General features: G+C 32.8%; 1 protein-coding gene across 2 annotated transcripts in view; it reads left to right on the top strand.

The window, feature by feature from the left end:
- NR5A1 (nuclear receptor subfamily 5 group A member 1) overlaps positions 1–6,000 on the top strand; it is a 311,739-nt gene that overhangs the window by 140,440 nt on the left and 165,299 nt on the right. The gene's annotated exons all lie outside the window — the stretch shown is intronic.

Genomic DNA, 6,000 nt, shown 5'->3' with positions numbered 1-6,000 from the left:
GATAATAATATACTGTTATCATAGCAATACCTTATATACTCGGGGATGATAGTAATATACTGTTATCATAGCAATACCTTATATACCCGGGGTGATAGTAATATACTGATCATAGCAATACCCTGTGTATCCGGGGGTGATAGTAATATACTGTTATCATAGCAATACCCTGTGTATCCGGGGGTGATAGTAATATACTGTTATCATAGAAATACCCTGTGTATCCGGGGTGATAGTAATATACTGTTATCATAGCAATACCTTATATACCCGGGGGTGATAATAATATACTGTTATCATAGCAATACCTTGTATACCCTGGGGTGATAGTAATATACTGTTATCATAGTAATACCCTGTGTATCCGGGGGTGATAGTAATATACTGTTATCATAGAAATACCTTATATACCCGGGGGTGATAGTAATATACTGTAATTATAACAATACCCTATGCACCCAGGGGTGATAGTAATATACTGTTATTATAACAATACCCTGTGTATCCGGGGGTGATAGTAATATAGCACTATTCTATACAAGATCCTGTGTATTCAGGAGGGAATGGCCATATACTGCTATTACAACAATACCCTTTGTATCCGGCGGTGATAGTAATATACTGTTATCATAGCAATACCTTATATACCCGGGGGTGATAGTAATATACTGTAATTATAACAATACCCTATGTACCCAGGGGTGATAGTAATATACTGTTATTATAACAATACCCTGTATAACCGAGGGTGATAGTAACATAGCACTATTCTATACAAGACCCAGTGTATACAGGAGGGAATGGCCATATCCTGCTATTATAACAATACCCTGTATATCCGGGGAGATAGTAATATAATGCTATTATAACAATACCCTGTATATCCGGGGGTGACAGTAATATGCTGCTATTCTAACAAGACCCTGAATATTCAGGGAGGATGTCAGTATAATGTTATTATAACAACACCCTATTTATCCAGGGGGTTGCAATACAGTACTATAATAACAATACCCTGTATATGGGGGGGAGGGGGGGTGATGGTAATATACTGCATTATAATAAAACGCTGTACATTCAGAGGGGATGGCAATATTGCACTATTATAACAATGCCCTGTTTGTTTAGGGGGGGTGTCAATATACTGCATTCATTACAATACCCTGCATATTGGGGGGGGGGGGGGTCAATACGGTACTATATTATATAAAATTCTCAGTACATTATTGGGTTATAGTAATATAGTATTATTATAACTACCCTGTCTATTTGGTGGGGATATTAATCCAGCTGTAGCATTTCATAGTATATTCAGGAGGAGTCATGGCAATACAGTGTTACTATATGCAGTGCCCAGTATATAAATATATTATATACAGTGCTCACTATATTTTATATTAATATATCAATATTATTAAACACAGAGCTCATGTTTAGGGGAGTAGAAATATTATATGACAAATAATGCTCAGTATGTTCAGCAGTAATAATAATGCAGTATCATTACATACAATGATAATTATTTAACTGAATTCCCTGTGCACATAATACAGTATTTTTATATAGTGATTAATGTATTGAATGGATATTGTGTAAAGAGTAGTAATGCCATAAACAGTAGTCTATGGACTGATCTCACAGGGGCCATGTAATACATAATAGGAATGCTTAGGTCCAGTGTCAAAGTATTGATTTCAGAGTACTTTGCAAATGCACTGAATTCACAAGGGTGAAAGTAATACACGATTATGTAAAATGCTGAATAAATTCATGACGTTCTCAGAGATGGTAAAAATGCAGAATTATTACATGCAGTGCTCAGTATATTCAATTCATTTCACAGAGCAGATAGCAATGTAGCATTATTACATACAGAGCTCTGTGCAGTCATTGAATTCACAGGACTGATAGCAGTAACAGAATGCAATGCCCATAATATTAACTGATTTCTCAGATGTGATGGCACTATTATATTCAATGATCAAAATAATCAGGGGAGACAGTAGCACAGTATTAAAAATAAAATATAGCAAAAAAAAATGAAATAAATGTATATATATATATATATATATATATATATATATATATATATACATGTGCGTGTGTTTGCATGTATTTGCATAAGCATGTATATATATTATATGATGCTCAGTATGTTCAGGGGTGACAACAATGCAGTACTATTATATACAATGCTCAGCATGTTCTGAAGTGATAGTAGTAGTACAGTATTCATTATATATATATATATATATATATATATATATATATATATATATATATTAATAATGCAGTATTATTATGTACAGTGCTCAGAATGTGCACTGATTCCACTAAGGTAATTGACAGGGGAGACAGTAATACAGTGACAATGGCCAGTCCATTGTTGCTTTCCCATAGACTATGGTAGTACAATATATACACAGTGCTCAGTGTATCCATTGATTTTCTAGGGGGTGAGAAAACAGCACTGCTATGTATGTACACATGTACAGTGACCAGTTGATTAACCGATTTCACAGGAGTTCTAGAAATACATTAATTATTGTTATTATATACAATGCTCAGTGCAGCCATTTATTTTACATGGGTGAGCATAATAAAAATATTATTATAATTATTGATATATAAAGATCTCAGTTTACTCATTGGTTTCACATAGGTATAGTAATGAATACAGTGCTTTAACAGGGGGACAGGAGTAAAACTATTATATACAGTGCCCAATATATTCACAGATTTCAGAAGGAAATTGGAAATCTATATTAGTAAATATAACAACTGGTGTCACAAGACTGTTCCATCATCAGACTCTGAAGACAGTTGCTATACCTGTACTTTACTTTTTCAAGGACACTAATGAATCTGCAGCTGCGCTTGCTTTCTAAAGCATATGATATTTCAAGAAAAAGAATATGTAACTATATAGACAATAAGAGTAACAGTCAGCTAAGTTCTATCCATTCTTTTTAACTTCTATCATTGACGTTAATTTAAGCACATTTTAGGTGAATTTAGCATTAATGCAAAAAAAACAAAAAACAAAACAAAAAAAAACATTTTCAGGAAAGAAATTTACTAAACACAACTAGTTGGTCTATTTACCTAATAGAACATACTTAATATATATTTATCATGACAAGGAATTCATCTCATCACACAATGCTATGGATAGGATCATGTTCCTGTGATAGATGCAATTACAAAGGTTCTTTTTTTTTAAATTCTTCAGTAAATGACTTTTTTTTGTAATAAAAACAAAACAAAAAACAAAACAAAAAGCCAGATCTGAACATTGTGTCTGTTGTAGATGTCATCTAGATGATCAATAAGATCATCCATTAATACATTGATATGATCAATAGTAAACCTAGGGTGAGGAAAGTTCTAAAAGAACAGTGATACCTTGATACATATGCATTACTGAAGAATATACTGAAGATATGTCATATAATAAAAGAGAAAGGAAATCAGGTCAATCAGTGCTATCTATAATATTATGATGCCATTATTATACAGCTCATCTTACAGCTAAATTACCCAGGTAAATAAAGCTTATACTCCAGCAAAATACCTAATATTGATACAGCAAATGAAAAAGCTTTGTCTATTGCATTAGTTATAGTACAATTACTGGATATTACTTCAGTGTACAATCTAAAGTGCACATATCAGGCTGATAATATAGTGTCACAATTAAAGACATATGTATAATAGAAGACTCTTTGTATTGCAGATCTATGTAATCCTTGACCTGGACTCTGACCTCTCTGCTCATGTCCATGCTTCAATGCCAACATTTCACTAGGTTTAATTACTAGATGTTTTTTTCAATGCAGCATTATATTTTGGTATTGTATATATATAACATATATTATTATATTATATTGCATTGTTCAGTATGTTCAGGGGTGACAACAATGCAGTACCAATGAGTATGTATATGTATTATATATATATATATATATATATATATATATATATATATATACACACACACATATATGTGAGTGTGTGTATATATATATATATATATATATACACACACACGTGTATGTGTGTATGTGTGTGTGTGTATGTGTATATATATACAGTATATATATATATATATACATACATACACACACATATATATTAGTAAACATGATATGACTAGAGAACAGAGGTGTAGCGGAGCTGAATTTGTCCTTTGCTTTATATGTGCATTCTGGAGTGGTTACTAGTTGTTCTATATAGCTAATTTAGTGCAGTGGTCCGTTTAACTAATATATACATATATTCCAGGACTAGTCAGTGATTTAAAGATCATGAATGCATTATATATTATATTTTCTTGTTGCCCTACAAATATATTTGCATGATGACCATCAAGTAAATTGCCATTAAGTATAGTACTGCAAAAACCTGCATAAAAGTAGTGCGGAGGGACAATATTTGCAAAAAAAGGTAGTTATTCATTTAAATCCACTTTAAAAAAGGTTAAAAAAAACCACAAAGTGTAACAGAAGAACTAGGAACCAGTGAGCAATGACATCATCCACTGATAAATACAAGGAAGCAAAAATGCACACAGTATAGACATAGTCAAAAATATTGAAAACGGATACCGCAAAAAATCCAATAATTGTAAATAATAATAATATATTATAGATGGACCACAAATAAAGGGAAAACACAGATGTCATAAAAGAGTAAAGTAAAGGTACAAAAAATGATGCAAATGCACAGTGGTATAAAGAGAACCTCACCAGTTTGAGAAAAATGCACCCGATCCGTGTTTCGCACCTTGATTCATCAGGGGGGCTTCCTATGTAAAAGCACAAATAGCTAATGTTATGAAGATCATGACTTGAAATATAGCGAACATTGTCATTTTGCAAATCTGTACCTTTATTATAATCTAAAATTATGTAAATAAAAGCAGTCCTTAAGCAAAAAAATGAAATAATATATATATATTTACACATACACACACATTCATACAAATATATATATATATATATATATATATATATATATATATATATATATATATATATATATATTTAATACTGTTTCTAATAAGTGTATGTGACCCAGTTGACCAAGTGTTATATTGGATGTATGTGAATGATATTAAAATTGCTTGTCCACTAGAAAGGGTACAGCCCAGTTACCAGAATGAATGAGTTAATAACACTTAGGACGTGTGCACATAGTGATGATGGTAGATGAAAAAACAGAGAAAAATCCATTTTCAATACTGACACAGCCATGAAGTACACAACGCACTTTCGACACTTGCATAATGAAGCAACGTCATTCAACGTTTTCCTTTACATAATAAAGATTCCGTTAATTGTTTTAGCTCTGTACATAAATGTCCTGTTCAGGACAGGGTGTCTTGTTGGCACCCTCCCTCCACAAAGCACCCAGCAATCATACCCAGCACCTCTCCCCCTACAAATATACCAGTCAAATTGGATTCAATTGTTTAAGGCAGTACAGGAGAAAGCCTTTATTGCACCATGCAGAATTTGCACTGTATGAAAAAAAAAAAAAATCCTGACCATCCAGTAATAACAGTTTCCAATCGCAAGTTCTCCGCATTGGAGGAATGTTGTCCTGTCATTGCCAAAACAAAGCGATCCATTGTTTGTGCCAAGCGTATTTTAAGAATTTGAAACAATGTTGACGGAGAGAATCCACAGAGAAATTTGTAGCGAGCGCGCTGAATGAAATGGCATTGTGTGAATGTGGACTTCTGTATAGCTAGCATGTACACCATTATTGGGAGGCTTAGAGCGGATACAAAGATATTGTGTGCAGTCATGTCAAGAATGCAACACAATGAAGGGAAGGAGGAGAAGAAATATTGTGGCTATAAACCTATACAAATCTGTTTTCATCCAACACATCCGTAACTCAGCAGAATAATTGCTACTTGTGCTGGATAATTTGGAAAATTATTGAAATGTTTCTCTACCTTTAACAATGTTATTACCCCATGTACAAGGGCTT

Source organism: Ranitomeya variabilis, chromosome 2 (assembly GCF_051348905.1).
Source record: "Ranitomeya variabilis isolate aRanVar5 chromosome 2, aRanVar5.hap1, whole genome shotgun sequence".
NCBI lineage: Eukaryota > Metazoa > Chordata > Amphibia > Anura > Dendrobatidae > Ranitomeya > Ranitomeya variabilis.
This window is presented reverse-complemented; position numbering and strand designations above follow the sequence as displayed.